Source organism: Falco biarmicus, chromosome Z, assembly GCF_023638135.1.
Source record: "Falco biarmicus isolate bFalBia1 chromosome Z, bFalBia1.pri, whole genome shotgun sequence".
NCBI classification, from domain to species: Eukaryota; Metazoa; Chordata; class Aves; order Falconiformes; family Falconidae; genus Falco; species Falco biarmicus.
The window spans coordinates 3,169,742-3,187,195 of NC_079311.1; positions in this window are offsets into that span (position 1 = coordinate 3,169,742).

A 17,454-nucleotide genomic window follows, 5' to 3' on the forward strand; every position below is an offset into this window, starting at 1 on the left:
CTGTTTCTTTAAATCTTCGTGTTGGTATTTACAAGACATGCAGATATATCAAGATCATTCTAGCTCAGAAGGTTTCTGCAGTTTTGGGAAATCCATGGAAATTATTATATGCTTATCCAGTGTCTCCTTTCCCTGTAGACATGACAATTAATTACTGTTTTTTCCCCCATTTCTCTTGTAAATGTGGACACTGTATTGTGCTCCTCACAAAATATTTCAAAGCATTTACACATTTTATGGCTTTGGTTATTTCTTTGCTTGATACAAAAAGCCTAAGTATGTGTTTAAAAGCTGGAAGAAAAAGAAAAACCCCAGCAGATAGATCTGATTCAATACACTTTTCAAAGTATATTGAACTCTTAAATTATCCATCTTCTGTTTCTTATTTTTAAATAGTCTTGTTGAAATCAATATTACTTTATCATTGCCAGTTCAGAGTTTTCTTGTGATCTGCTTTTTTGGTGTTATTCAAGGTTTGAACCATTTCAGTATATTTTGCATTTTAGTACCCTTTTTTCCTAAATTGTAAATTATAGTCAAATAGAAGACAGATGCCCTGTGGGCATTTTATGTGATCATCCTATTGTGTTATTCCTTCAAAGGAGCAATTTGAGAGGTGGCTACTGCTTCATTTATGTGCACAAATCTATATATTGACTCCTTTAAATTATTATACATTGTAAGCTACCAGCAGTTTCTTTCTTATTTCTCTCTTTACCACTTCTCTCTGTTGAAGCAAGCCTACTTATCTTCTTAATATCCAAGGTGAAGTTAACAAGCCACCCTTGCATCAGTTAGTCAGCAGAAACAAATTGGAAGGTCCCTACAGGATTCTCAGATATGCTAAGGGAAGTTCAATCCCGACAACCTGCAAATGTCATTTATTAAGTCCCACAAAACCATCTTCTGCTCTTTACTGCTTTTCTCTTCATGGGGACACTCATGGGGACACTCATAGTCCCCAGGCACATCCTCTGTATGTAGGATGCTCCACAGTCTAAGAGTAAACAGTCTCTTGAGATCTCAGAATGCAAATGCATGAAATATCACTATTATTTTTAGGAAATAATAGAGAACTGAAATGTGGATGAGGCAAGATAAATTTCCTGGCAGTGAAGGAAGGCTGGCCTCAAACTGAGCCCCATTTTTTTTGGTTCTCCAACTAATTTATCAACTTTATTTTTAAACTGGATCCAGTTTTCCACTGGACCCAGTGAATAACCTGATTGTTTGTAGAAAGTAGATGAAGCCAACAGGTGACTGATTATCATTCCTTGCAGAGAAAACAGCAGGGTTTCTGTTGTCAGGCTGGCAAAACCTCAGATCCTTCCTTCCCTGTAAGCCCTCCAGCCTGTGGTTTTGCTCTGGCTGTCCTGCTGCAGTCTCCTCCTTTCCAGCTCTGGGGAACTGTCAGCTTTCTATAGTAGCAAATAAGAAAAGTTAAAAACTCATGCTGTTAGTGGTACTGGACCTGAGGCATGGTATAAGTGGGAAGAGGGGGTACCCAGGACAACAAAGTGTCTCCTACCATGTTGCATATCCAAGTGTAACTTCTACTCCGGTGGAATTACGTGTTCATAAAAAAGGGGGCATGCTCTCTTGGTTTTCTATAGCAGTTGATCTATGGAATATTCACTCTTTTCTACTCAGAAAAATCTTGATAAACAGCTGACATTTTGCTTTGCTATGCAGTTTCATGCCTTTTTCTTGTTTGTTTGTTTTTGTTTTTTTTTAATTCTTTCCCACAAACAGCATCATGTGGTATACGTGTGTGGGTTTTTAGTTCAATGCAAAGCAAAAATGTAAGCTAAACCTTTTCATGAATTCTCCTGCGGCTTTGATTAAAAGATGTTCTTAGGGCAGGACAACTTTTATCTTCATAAAAACAAACCCCAAAGTCTTTATGCTGTGCAGCTTGGGATTTTTCCTTGTGTTTTAATGTATTGCTAGAGGTTAAAGTGTAGGTCAAGAAACTCAAAAGCAATTATTGTTGTTATTGTCTTATGCCACAAAAAATATATATCCCCAAAGGATGAACAAAACTGCTCTGCTGTTTTTATTTTAACATAATTTGGTTTTCACAGGATATTGCCTCAGGACCATTATAAGGTATCCCAGACCAAACTAAGCATATTCTGATACTGTAGCATCTCTGAGACTGAAAACTGGACATCATGGTATGAGCATTTGAGAAATTTTCCATTAGTAATTGCTATAACTCCTGAAATAAAATAATGTTATCCCTCTTAAAAATACGAACTAATCACTGGTTAAGGTTGCTGTTCTAAAGCCTGATACAACTAAAAAATATTTTACTTAAAATCTATAAATTTGAATTTGAGTATTAGTAAATTAAATTTTTCATAAATAGTTTAGTTGCATCAACTGAAAAATATGCTTTTATTGACTATATAGTATTCTTAAGAATTTATGTTGTATCAGCAAATACTACAATTTAATACCAAAATGTTTTTTCCAGGCAAGTTCCTTAGTAGCAATTTTATATTTCTGGACTTTAAATTTCACTGAATGAGTCATCGCTTTTTTGTTATGAACAGAAAGGACTAGCTGACCTTTTGAATGTTGTTCATGAATGATCAGGCGAAAAGGGTTTTTATCAGATCACGTCAGAATCTCAAAAAAGATTTAAAAATTACCTAGTTTGAATTGTAAATATGGGCCAAGTGTGAGAGGGTCTTTGTTTTATCAAATGACGTTCTGGCCTTTGCAAGGATATAATGTTTACAGCATATTTGACTAGACAAATTCTAAGGCAATATGTAAACTTTCTTGAGTATGATAGTTTGAAAAAGAAATCCTGACAGATGACTAAGCTAAGGGAAGCAGATGACAACTTTCTCTAACTATAGATTACAGACATTTGTTTATTTCTATTTAGCATTTCCATTGCAGACAGTACACTGATGATGTGAATTGGATGGATAGATGTTGACTAATCTGTAAACACTTTAATTGGCTTCTGAAATGTAGCAGAATTGTATGCCAGGGTTTTATCCACAATTAAGTCAAGTTTTATGAACTTAATTCCTCACTATTGTTTGCTGCCAAAATAAAATTATCAAAGCCTTTGCTCGTTGACATGCCGCAAACAATTATGGGGTTGTTTATGTACACTACTTTGGAATGTTGTGATGAAACAGCCTCTGCTCAAAATGCTGGTTTTCAGCATCACACTGCAGTTTGACAGCATTTTCTTTGGGAAAGTGTCTTAGGTCTGAGTTGCAATTTGGAAAACATGAAGAAGCAGAAAGGTGTGCATGTGCAGAGTAATATGTGAGTGCCATGTGTGTGCACCAGAAAGAGGTCACCTGCCATGTTGTGTGCTCACCTGGCCAGCAATCTATTGATTACATCGTACATTTCTAGGTTTACTTAATTTCTGTCATTTTGAGTAGCAAATGTGAAAGTCCAAAGTCTAAGGAAATGAAAGATTTTGGGAGGTTTCCTTGTACTTTCTCTCTGCTGTACAGAATCACAGTAGAGGTGCAGACAATGTCTTTCTCATACTGTTTTGTATGCACCTGGTTGTAGGTTTTCTTGCATCCATTGCAAGATGATCGCCGATCTCCATTCTGATCCATGCTTGAAGTTTTTTGAAGGTATGTTTTTGTTAGTTACATCTCAGAGAGTTACAGCAGAATTTGCCCAATGTCCAGTGAGATTCACTCTTAAAATTAAATTTGGAGAGGCAGGCTCTCAGTGAAGCTGATCATATGCTCATAGGTGCAATTACTTAGGTATGATATTTAGTTAAAGATAGTAGGTGTGCATTAATACGGCAACCTCAGACAACTATAGTGAAACAAGGAGGAGAAAAATTAGGTTTACAAGGTTAGGCATCTGCCGCCTTCAACATCCATCCATCTCTCCTCCAGATTACTGTTGCCATTTTGCCATATGTTCCCTTCTATTTTGTGTTTGCTTACAAGGATGGCTAGTTTACAGGAGACAAAATCATCTACTAACTTAATTTGGAAGAAAATGGCTTATTAATCAAAGGAATTCAATGTTGATTTTGATTTTATTATGGGAAAATTAAAATGAACATAAATTGAGTTTTATAACATTGTTTTTGTCAAAAGAAATGTTTTTCTCAAAGATATCAAGTGTGTCACCTATTGCCAAAGATACCACTAAGCTAAAGAAACTTTTCCATTGATACACAATAGCTAAGTGGTCTGAATAAACACACTAAATGTGCTTCACATCCATGTCTTACTTATAAGCATTTAAATTCTCAACCTTTTTAATATATCTTAATTCTGTATTATATATGCTTAATTTGGAATCTTCATTTTCTTGGCAGGAGAAAAGATAAAATACATTATTTAAGTGCAGTAAAGGATATTAATAACATAGACATCTTTCTTTACATTCACTCAAAAGAAAAAATAGTCCATGCTAACATGAGTTTAAGGAAAAGAGGAAAGTGCATATGCTATATTCATTTTTTCTGTATTATTCCTTATTACCTATGAGATCCGCAGGAAATTCTTTTTACCCAGCATGCTACTTCTGCTTTCTGAAGTAATAGTTTTGGTTTTTTATGACTTACATGAATTTAAATTTGCTGTATTAGAAAAAGTGAAATTCTATAAGAGAAAAAAGCATTTCATCACTTACTTCCAATCTGTCTAGACAGTTGGCAGCATTTTGCAAGCATCTTATGATGATTTGGTAGCTTTCCATATTTTTGCATTTTTTCCCCCATCTTTTGGTTTTTCTTGCTTCCCCCTACACACTACCCCAGCTCCCTGTTCTTACTCTATTCTGTTCCCTTCCTGGGCATTCATTTACATCCTAACCAGTTCTTATCATGTCTTGACTTCTCTAGTTCCTCGTTGAGAGACATTTGAGTGAAGATACTGAAATTTTTAAGTACTGAAAATGACAGAAAGTTTCAGATCTTTTAGGAAAAAAATGCCCCCATACTTCTGAACAGACCAAATTTCTTACAGCAAAAAACACTTCTTAAAATACTTTTTAACTTATCTTAGAATGTGTTACAGCAACCAGAGTTGTCTAAACACTCCCCATGTCTATCATCGAGCTTTTCTGTGGAAAAGAAACAAGAGAGGTATTTTTTAATCCTTCCAATGTCCCTTTTGTACCAATCCAGGTATTGTTCTCTGTTGGGATATAGAGTATTGCTGAATGTAAGGCCCCAAAACAAGGAAATACTGTCCTGAGCTTCCAATTGCACAGTGAACTGCTGCTCTTTTTTCAGGTCGTCTATCACTAATTAAATAATCTCATCCCTAAAATTTGAGAATTACTTTATTTCAGGTTCGTGTAATGGTCCTGCTTAGAAGTACCCCAGGCTTTTTTATTCTAAATGTAACAAAAGTGGCCATGGATTTTTTCAACCTTTTTTTTTTTTTTTCTCTAATGGCTAAAACCTGATTGTTGCTAAAGCAGATTCTGAATCCTTACAAAACTGCACTGCATTGCAATCACCTCAGTTATTAAGCTCTGTCACCCAGTTAGTTGACTACAATTAGTATAGATTTATTTGTGAGGCTAATTATCCTTGTAAGGCACTTGTTTGAATTGCAACACATCTTTATCCCTAACCAGCCTGAAAGAGACTGCTCAGTGCTAGAGGTAGTTTCAAAGCATGAGTTAATCGTACGTATTTCCTGCTCCCTCCCACAAAACCCATGTCTGTGGTATTCACTGGTTTATGTCGGAACATTAAAGACTTCCATTTTTAAGCTCTGGCTGTGTCTCACCAGTTGTCCAGTGCATGGGCACTGGTGGAAGTGTGGACTATCTGACCTGTCACTGTGCATAGCCAGTGCTGACTGTTTGGCCCCCATCTCATTTGAATGTTTTACCCAGCTTCTGCAGTAGCATTTTCTTTTACCAGAGTGCTGTTCTTGGACAGAGTACAAGGATATAGAAATGCTCACAGCAATATTCATTATGGTTAGTATTGCTCTAATGGGAAATGGAGCTAATAAAATTTGCCATGTATTATCTAGTGTTGCTTTTTAAATTTTGTATTTTCTAGAAATAGACTTCATTAACCATAACAAAAATGTGGTTTAGGCACTGTAGAAGTTAATTTGGTTGCATCTCCTAGTGGATGTTATACCTTGTATATATACAAGTGTGCACAAGTATATATTGCATTTTATTTATAATTTTTTATGCATACTTGTGGGTATGTCTTATGATGACTACTTCAGGCAGTACATTGTAGCATTATTTCCTATTTTACAGCAAATCTCAGCTTTGAGATTAACATTTGACAGTTCAAGTTGTGAAATATTTAAATTTTTAAAAAAGATTTAATGTGCACTTACAAAATCAGTTACAAGCAATGTAAATACTCATTCAGTGTACTAAAAAGTAAAGGCTAATACATATTTAAGCCAAAGATAACTGATATTTGCATAGAAGATAAACTGATTATATTGCATAAGTGATTTGGGAGCTGGAATTCTGTGGAAGGTTAATGAAGGTGCATGTGAAAAACGTGCCCATCTTCCAGACATCACTGATTGTTGCAGAGCTGCTTAAATACCCTGCATGAAAATAAACAGAAACTAGGAGCAAATCAGAGAAGAATAAAATAAGGTTTTGTACATTGCACTATTTGCGTGCATTTAGAGATGATAAATGAAGTAGGAGCAGGCTGAGAGAAATGCTAATACTCAAGGGCTTCAGGAGGAACTAAATGATGGTCCTCATGATGCTAGTTTGCAATGTCCTGTTAGCTACTGTTGCTTCACGGGGCAAGCTGGAGCATGGAAGTTTATAGAGCAGCCAACAGTCTCCTTTCCTCCCTGTGCTTACGAGAATGACAATGTACTGCTCCTTCTTCTAGATAGGTGTATCTCCTACTGGTCTTCTTCCCTGCACCTTTGAACCTGATGGTATTATGTAGGGGGGGTTTATTATTATTTTATTCAAAAAAAGCTCCTCTTTGCTGTGAGTTTTATGTTAGCTTTGCAGATACTGCAAAAAAAAGATCTAAATCAAAGCCAGCTTGTATTCTTTTTATGATTTCTTTTCTTACTTTCTCAAAGAATCATGGCATGATTTGGGTTGGAGCAGACCTAAAAGATCACCTAGCTCCAAACCCCCTGCCATGGGACACCACACCACACACCCCCCCCCCCCCCCCCCCCCAGCCCCGTCCAGCCTGGCCTTGAGCCCCCCCAGGGATGGGGCACCCACAGCTGCTCTGGGCAACATGCTCCAGCACCTCACTACCCTCACAGTAAAGAAGTTCTTCCTAATATCTAAACCTACTGTTTTTCAGGTTAAAGCCATTCCTCCTTGTCCTATCACTACTTGCCCTTGTAAGAAGTCCCTCTCCAGCTTCCCTTTAGGCCCCCTCTGGGTACTGGAAGGTTGCTGTAAGGTCTCCCTGGAGCCTTCTCTTCTCCAGGCTGAACCACCCCAGCTCTCTCAGCCTGTCTGCACAGGAGAGGTGCTCCAAGCCTCTGGTCATCTTCGTGTCCCTCCTCTGGACTCGCTCCAACAGGCCCATGCCCTTCCTGTGCTGGGCGCCTGGAGCTGAAGGCGGTACTGCAGGGGGGTCTCATGAGAGCGGAGCAGAGGGGGAGAATCACCTCCCTTGATGTGCTTGTCACACTTCTTTCGATGCAGCCCAGGATGTGGTTGGCTTTCTGAGCTGCAGATGCACATTGCTGGGCCATGTTGAGCTTGTCATCAACAAACACCCCCAAGTCCTTCTCCTCAGGGCTGCTCGCAATCCATTCTGCGCCCAGCCTGTATTTGCGCTTTGGATAGCCCTGATCCATGTGCAGGAGCTTGCACCTGGCCTTGTTGAACTTCATGAGGTTCGCACAGGTCCAGCTCTCAAGCCTGTCTAGGTCCCTCTTTTCTTTATCTTCTTTCTTTTTCTCTTCATTCTTCTTTGTCTTTTAAAGATTTTCAGTCACTTCAATGAAGCTTTATCAGTCCATCCTCTACCTCTTCCGGTCCCTTAAAGGTTACGCCCCTTGGAATGGCTTTCTCCATTTAAATAAAAAAGAGAACATGTGCTTGGGATATTTGTATTTCTAGCATAGTTCTTTTCAAAAGTAATAGTTCAATAACCTCTCTAAATGTTAATTTTTGTAACCATAAAATATTTTCTATATTATTAGAGAATAATTCTTTCTTGATTTTGACATACAAGCAAAAAAATATACCAGATGTACTTTTTATTTATTGTTTAAGGGAAGATACATGGATTTAAATCACTCATATTATAAGATAGCACCCTGAATGGTGTTATATCTGTGTTTGTAATTAGAGGGCAGAACAGATGGTGGAGTCTCAGTTTAAAGGAATATGCCTATTAAAGTAACACATGCTGCCAAGTCATTGTTCCAAATCACAAAATGTCCATTCATCCTGTTTTCTAGAATAAACTGGCAGTCTGAGAGACAGCTACTTCTTGAGGAGGGGTTAAGGGAAGGGGGGTGGGGTGGGGGGAAAGTAAACGACATTTTAAAATAGGCTGCTTATTAAATCCAGTTAGGAATATTAATGATTTTTTATGAGAGGAACAGAAAATTAATATGCCAAAATTTTATTAGAAACTCATAGAATTCTTACATGTATTGGAAAGTGAGAAAATACAAAAGATGTACATTTTTATAGCTATTTATTTCATTGGGACTCATTTTGAGACTGCAAAAGATTGCATACGATGTCTATATTTTTTATACCTTTCCTTTGCACTGATTTCTAAGTCTGCTGGATGACTTCCTGTTTTAGGAACAGTTCTCAGCAAAATTTCACTCCATAGTTTGAAGTCATCATCATAGCTGGTCAGGAGAGGAGACAGAGCTGCTGATGGTAGTCAGACAGCTGTAGAAGGTACACTTATTTTCATCCCTGTAACGAGATTCTTTTTTGCAAACTGTAGCCAGCTAAGTACACAACAGTAAGCAATTGTCAAGCACATAATCAATAAGATGTAACATGTTCAAATGTTTTTTTTCTCCACTCCTCAAGAGAATCAAAGAAGTTTTAAATTGAAATTTTGCTAGGGTTTTCTGGAAAGTTTAATCTGTTTCCATCTATTATTCGTAGTGTTAACAAATATGTGCTCTCTGACAGAGTGATATTTTTACTTTCTTCATATTTTTCCTAGGAAAATAGCATGTAGATATTTCTGGGGAAAGAAAACCAAACCCCCCAAAACCGAAAACCACCAAAACCCCCAAACTCAAACAGAAAAGAGAAAAAGCTGTATAAAACTATCTGACATTTAAATTCTTTTTAGGGTATGTTAATGAAGTTAAAAAGACTACCTTAGGTCTTTAAACACAAATTAATAGAGGTTGGTTACATCATAAGCTATGAAATATTTTTATTTGTTTTCTCAGTGTGATTCTGAATGTGATTGCGCTCTCTTATTTCTAAATGTTCTTATTTACAATGAGCTCTGAAGATTATAGTTTTACAGATGATCATGAATGTTATCCAGGTAAAGTGGATGGTAAAAGTGCTTATGCCCAAAAGAAAGTTTGATCAGTCAGGGACAGGGTATACATTAGATACTGGTGTTAATTTACTACTGTTTCTGATTCCTATTATTCAGCAAGAGCTCAGATCCTAGAATTAAATTTGCTTGTCATTTTTTATCCAGCTTGGCAGACAGCCTTTTCTTACTTGGTGACATATTTTTGTTTCCTAGGACTCCTGCTTTACTCATATGCAGGAGGGGCATGAATAAGACAAATGGGAAAGAAAAGAATGTTTATGTTTAAACTCTGGATTGCAGTGTATGATAGATGGGCTCTTTTCCCAGATCTGACAGACTTCTAGCCAAGCTAAAAATTGTAAAACAATAGTATCTCTAGTACTTAAAAGATCTTTGCCTCTGATTCTCCAAATTTAACTTATATGGATAGTTTTCTTCTGAAAGTTCATATATATCTCCTATTATTACCTTTTTTTTCATAAAAAAGCAACTATAAAATGATATCCCATTACTCTTTTACAAAACCCCTAGAATACCTTTGAGAAAATCACAAAGCAGAATTGTAGAAACAATTATAACACATATTTAAGAGAAGATACAGTAAGATATCTGCAAATGCTTGAAACAGCAGAAGCAGCCAGATTCTTGCTGATGTGTTTAAAAATAGCAAATTAAAGCCTTTCATGGCTTTTAATACGCATTTTTATATCCTAGTCTTCTAGCCTGATAGCTGGCAGAGAGATAAAAACACTAATTAGGAGTAGGTGTGCATTTGAAATGCTAGCTTTCCAACATAGTTTATGCTTAAAATTTTCATTATTATTTGAAGACCTGAGAGAAGCAAATTTACTAGAAACAGGGTGATGTTTAGGCTGCAGTCTCACTAGAATTTAGTTGTGATCTTGGACCAGACCCTAAAATACAAGCTAAGTTCCTAATACAAGATTCAGCAGAACTGCAAATTTTCAACTCTAAAATTGCTATTAAAAACCTCTTGAATGCATGCTCATAAGATATCTTCAAGTATGAGCTAGCTTTTCTGGATACCAAGAATTAACTGAGACTAGAGTTAGGTATCAGCAAAACCCCCATGTTCAGATATATTTAGCAAACAAAACATCTCGAAAGCAGTTTTGATCAAATACGTTGTTGCCTTGAGCTTTTAAACATGAAAGATCCTTTGTAGTCAAGCCTTTGGCCTAAGGAGAAAACCTGACTAAAACAAATACATTTAAGGACCCAAAAGTAAATAATATAGACATTCTAAAGCACAGCCCAATAAGAGAAAATACACAACTGAAATCTAATCTTCTAGGGAGGGCAGAAGGACAAACCCAAATTTTAATATTTTAGAGGGTTTTTAGAGTAGAAAATCAATACATTCTGCTTACTGCTTTTCTGCTCTACACTGACATAGTCATGATCAACCATTTTTGCTTCTTATGGCACCGGAATCTGTTGCAAGTGTTTAGTATTCGATTTCATGAGAAAGATGAGTGAGGTATTCAACCTACTTACTATACCAGGTTGTTTCTTGGATAAGATCTGCTTTCTCATTTCCAAGGAGACAAGCAAAAAGCATGTTTAAGTCTCCTACAATCAACTTCTGTGGCCAATATATGACTGAAGTCCAGGAATACTCTTTTCTTTCTGAAACTTAGACACCATTAGCCAAGGGCCACTGAATAAGTCTCTAGACCTCTGTGGCCAAGTTTTTGCCAAGGAATAAGCACCAAGCTTTCCTACTGTGCAATGTAGATATCCACAGATACACTTTTTATTCCTATAGTAAGGACTGCTTCTGAGGTCTTCTAGAATTTTCCAAAGCATTAAATGCACAGAACACTATCTGGGAGAGAATTTGGATCCTGAGCTGTTCTTTGTCTCTTTCCAATTTCATACTGCTCCAAATCAAATATTTGTCTATTTCCATAATAATAATAAAAAAAAAAAACACCAAAAAAACCCCAACAACAAACCCACAAACTTACAACAAAAATGGTCCTGTAAGGTTGGAATGAAAGTTAAAGGCCTGTTTAGTTTTCTGTTCCCCTCCCTGCAGAAAGAACTTCATTTGGAACAGATGGGGTGTTGAATGTTTTTGCACCTGAGATTCCCTGTCACTAGCATAAATGGGCAGGGAGTTATGCACATCATTTACTATACATGTGATTTCCCTAAGCTGTGTTCAGCTGGACCCTGTACTCTCTGCCCTTCACTTTCATGGACAATAAAATCTTCTTGAACATATGCTGGGAAGAAAAGAATTAACCTGCAGAAAAAAACAACCCCAAAACCAACCAAACCAACAAAAAACCACCCCTGTTCTATCAATGCAGATAACCCATCTTAAGCATTTCTAATTCAAAGAACACCTTCCTTGACAACTTGGCATCTGAGGTGATTGCATGTGTCTTGCTTAACCCCACACTAGGAACACTTAGGAAAATAAATCACTTTATAATGAACAGTGTCGTTGCTTATATTTAAACAAATACTTGGCCAAATCTCTCTTTCAGTATCTCTTCTGTCACTAAGGTTGCATGCCATTAAATCCCTCGAGGGCAGTAATAAGCATTGCTGCATGCTGTCACCAGTAAGCCAGAAGCCTGAAACTACCACGTTGCCTGTATGACCTCTAGGGAGGTGATGTGGTTTTGCGTTCCCTTGGAGTAACTGCTGTCCTTGATATCGATTACCAAGGAAAGTAATTTCTTGCCTGATGTAACAAAATCATACACGATCATTTCATTCCTTCCAGAGTTCATGCTCAGTGATAAGTGAACTTGCTTTGAAAGACCAACAGGTTAAACAGTGACAACAGTAAGGCGGATCATTGTCCTGCTGTTCTGCCTCTATCACCCTGACTAGTGATTTCCCAAACTTTTTCAATACTGGGGTTTGGTGTGTCTGGTTTTTTGGGGTTTTTTTTTGTTTTGTTTTTTTTCCCCCACTAAAACTTTTAATTTCATTTTGCTTCTATTTCTGTTTACAAATTAGCAAAGACTAAACCTATATCATGAAGTGCATTGCACATATAAGGGGTAGATTATTTGCCAGACCAAAGAAAAGACTTTTCAGTGCATAAACTCTTCTATTTTAGCCATTGCATCCATGTAATATGTTAGTATTACTACTTTATACATGATTTTACCGTTTTAATATTCTCCACAGCTGTCAAAAAATACCCATGGTTGGTCTGACACCCCCCCCCCCCCCCAATTTATTTTGATTTCCCAAAATGTGTAAGCATGAATACCTGAGGTTCAAATTCAGATCAAACTTGTTCTGTCTCCTGCAGATGTTTTTGCACTAACTGCCACTTAATTATATAGGGTTTTAAAAAATTAATAGCAAGGCTCTCATTCACTTCAAAACAATTATAGTTTACACACTGAGGTTAATGAGACCACTAACGTATGCAGATATTTTCTGACATTTAAGATTTCAAAGGAGTTTTGTTTGAATCCAAAGCCATAACCTTTGATTTGCAGCCTATGAAATCCCTTTGACAGATTTTTTTGGGGAAAAAAAAAAAGAAAAAAAAGGGAAAAAGGGCTTGCAACCCCGAAAATGTCTGCATGAGTCCAAAACATTATATTTATTTACACTTACAGGTGCATTTACTTTTACTCTGAATGGATTTTTGTAGTTAGTTGCCACAAGTTCTTTGCAGGAATTAAAAACTCTGAAATCTGGGTGCATCAGATGTCAGAAGCACTTGGAAGCAGTATTTCCTTCTTAAAGGAGACTCCACAAGGAATAGAGTGAAAAAAATTTTGGCAGCATCCACATGTGTTGGAGAAAAAGATTTTATAGGGACATAAAAAAATAGATCAATGAATAAATATTCTGAATAAGACTGTTCTCAACCTCAGCTTGACTCCAAACGGTGGGGAAGGTAACACGAGGCACTCCATGCAAAGAAATAGCCTGATATACATGACTTTCGTCATCAGTTTCACTCATTTCCTTTACAATAAGGTACTTAAAAGGATTGCCATTATTACCGAGTTGCTTGACTGAGAGGAAGCTGTAGTGGCTTAAACTTAGGGTTATGCATCTGTGAAATGATTGTACAGAACTATTATACTCTGTTTTTACCAGACAGCACTTGAAGTAATGTAAGGAAAGCCGTGAGGACAAATCATACACTTCATAGTACAATCTTGTGCTTTCAGCTATGGGTTCAGCACCACCATCATTCATTATCCTCAGTGATCATGGCTTAGTTGTTATTATTGCACTATCAAACAGATACTTGCTTTTTGTTTCTTTTTCCTTGCAGCTGTGTTAAGATTTTTATCAGGCATCTGATCCCTACCAAACAAATACTTTCAAGTCTACGATCTTCAAGTGATGTTACTGTCACAGTACAAAGCTGTTTGTCCTCCAAGTTCACAACACAAGTAGTGTTACTCACCTCTTTGATACTGAGGCACCAGTGAATTGTGATTCCCCCAGCATGGGATCTAATAGCAAATGCCATAAATGCTAAATATACACATACAAGATCTTTTTCATCTCTTATTTTGTCATGTTAATGAACTACTATGGCTCCCTTTCTTTGTCTTTCTTCCCTAGGGATAGCAGAACAGAATCAATTTGAGGTAAAACAGTAGGCCGGGCTGAAATAGATGTGAAAACACTGATTAAAAAGTAATTCTATTGTGTGCACATCCTGGAAGAACATGACATTAATTAGACTACCCACTTGATGAGAGATAAGTAATCAAGTAGAATTTTGTTCTAATTCTGCTCTCATAAACATTACTAATATTTAATGAGTAACTTTATTGAAAATTAGTGAGATTTTCTAGAAGCTCAAGAAAATCCCATCCAGTACAACCACGTAATTCACGTTGTATGATTTGCTTGGTATTTTCAGAGGAGATTAGGAGGCTTTCCAAGCAGGGTTATTCTGCACAAATTCATTCATTCACTGAACTTCTGGGTCCCTCATATTTTTATTTTCATTTTGAAAGTCCCAGTCCACCAAACTGGCTGTATAAAGCCACTCCAATCACGTGTTACAGATTTTAACTTTCAGATTTTTATCACTTCTTTCTTCCTATCAAATAACTGATCCAGAAATGTGACTTCTTGAGCTTTACCTGATTCTGAGATACAAAATGCACTGAATAACTCAGGCATTTTTGACGGAGGGCAGAGAGGAGAAGTGCTTATGCTATGTTCTTTGGATTGTCCCATCCTAGAGACCTTCTCTGACAGCAGGAAGGGGTGTATCTCTTCACCATTAGCCATAACCTAACACCTCTGCTACGCCCAGAATTTCTGCAAAGATGCTCTATAATTTCTCTGCCAACATCACAAAAACTTGTATTCCTTGGCAGTGAAATGACCTGAAAAAATCCGATCAACAAGTGACATCACTTTATGCCTGTCTGCCAATGTGTCATACATAGCTCAGATACGTGTTTACCTCTGCATGCTTAGAAGTAAAAGAGTCTCCCTCTCTCTGGCACCCCTTAAATATTGCTGTGCAAAGCCAGTGTGAGCGACTATTCAGAGTTGACCATGGTAACATTCTCAGAATGTCTTAAACATCTGCCTTGCCCAAGCATGCTAAGAATTGAAAAGTGTGGTGGGGTACACTCTGCAGAGGCAGAGTGCTCCTTTTCTGTGTCCCAAACCTGTCCCAGGAGTCACCTGGGCTAACAGGAAAAGTGCCTACACACTTAAGGCAAGATCAATGGAAGGTGATTCTGGCAGGGATGTGGAGACATCCCGGAACCCGATACCACCCGCGACTCATTTTGAGGACTTCGGACGAGGCCTAATCTGCATGTGCATTGACACCCAAAGACCTGCCTCAGGGGAGGAACTGCGTGGAGACCAAGGATATAAAAATGGACCTCAGTTGGGCACACCCGTTACCTGACGACTACCTATGATCCATAGAAGACTAGCCATAGTCCAGTGGCCAAACCACCTAAGACAACGTGGGATCTAAGAGTGGTGAACAATTTCTCTCTTCTTCTTTCCTTCCTTCTTTGCTTCTCTCCTTCTATATATTCTCATACAATCAATATCCCTATGTCTAAAGTCTGAGAATTCAAGTTTGTGGATTACACTGTTTTCTCATACCATATGATAAAGAGTTCCAAGTTTACAAATCTCTGCCCTTTGCCATGCACAATTGCAATAAGCAGATCAACCAGTAAAAGTCGCTGTGTTACACTAAGTCTCTGACTGTAACTGTAGTTGTTCCTGGTTACCCTGTGGAGAATTAAAAACAATCTCTCCCTCCTCCCACCAAGTGGGACAGGACAACCAGGAACACCAAACTGCCCTTACTTGTTATAAATTTGTCAGGGATGTGTCTGAAGGTCTAAGACTCAGGTGAACAAAAGTCTGTAGCAACATATGCAAATGATCAAAAATTACCTGTGGATCTGATAATAAAAAAGAAGCACTTTCTCATGTTAATGTGTCGTGTGTCCCCCCCCCCCACCCCCGTAATATTTGTTATGTAACAATTTGTTTCTGAAATACTCAGTTATTAATCATTGGGTAGTCATTATTTCTGCCATCTGGAGGCAGAAACGTAATTCATAGTGAAATTGTATCAAAGGGCAGCCACTACCTAAAATACATGGGTTAATGTTTTTTGGTTTTGTTTGTTTTTTGTTTTTGGTTTTTTTTTTTTTTCTGTTTCCAGGCTTTTGGACAAGAAAAGTACCATAAGTTGCAAAAACCAGAAAATATTTAGGAGTGTGGAATTAACTTTTATAGAATCAAATTGTAGAATTATAGAATGGTTTGGATTGGAAAGGACCTTAAAGACCATCTACTTCCAACCCCCCTGCAATGGGATCGCCCCCCCCCCCCCCCCCAGCCCAGGCTGCTCCCAGCCCCGTCCAGCCTGGCCTTGAGCCCCCCCAGGGATGGGGCACCCACAGCTGCTCTGGGCAACATGCTCCAGCACCTCACTACCCTCACAGTAAAGAAGTTCTTCCTAATATCTAAACCTACTGTTTTTCAGGTTAAAGCCATTCCTCCTTGTCCTATCACTACTTGCCCTTGTAAGAAGTCCCTCTCCAGCTTCCCTTTAGACCCCTCTGGGTACTGGAAGGTTGCTGTAAGGTCTCCCTGGAGCCTTCTCTTCTCCAGGCTGAACCACCCCAGCTCTCTCAGCCTGTCTGCACAGGAGAGGTGCTCCAAGCCTCTGAGCCACTTCATGTCCCTCCTCTGGACCTGCTCCAACAAGTCCATCTCCTTCCTGTGTTAGGGGCACCCAGAGCTGAACACAGCACTCCAAGCGGGGTCTTATGAGAGTGGAGGGGGAGAATCACCTCCCTTGATGTGTTTGTCATGCTTCTTTTGATGCAGTCCAGGATGTGGTTGGCTTTCTGAGCTGCTAGCACACTTTGCCTGGTCAGGCTGAGCTTCTCAAGTAACACTCCCAAGTCCTTCCCTGGGCTGCTCGCAATCCATTCTGCGCCCAGCCTGTATTTGTGCTTGGGATTGCCCTGATCCATGTGCAGGAGCTTGCACCTGGCCTTGTTGAACTTCATGAGGTTTGCATGGGCCCATCTCTCCAGCCAGTCAAGGTCCCTCTGGACAGCATCCCTTCCCTTCAGCATGCCAAACGTACCACACCACTTGGTGTTGCCAGCACCAAGGGTGCACTCAATCCTACTGTCTATGTCCACAATAAAGATGTTAAACAGCACTGGTTGCAGTACCAGCTCCTGAGGAGCAGCACTTGTCACTGGTCTCCACTTGGATATTGAGCTGTTGACTGCAACTCTTCAAGTGTGACCATCCAGCCAATCCCTTACTTACCGAGTGGTCCATCTCTTGTCTCTGTGTCTGGAGAGATCTGTGGGTTTACGCATGAAGCTGCAAAGATCAGTGTGAGAAATAGCAATGCAAAGTGACAAAGTTTGGGAGCAAATTCCCTGTGCCCAGACAACAAGGCACCTGTATGAAGTTTCTTACAGCATAGAGCAACTCCA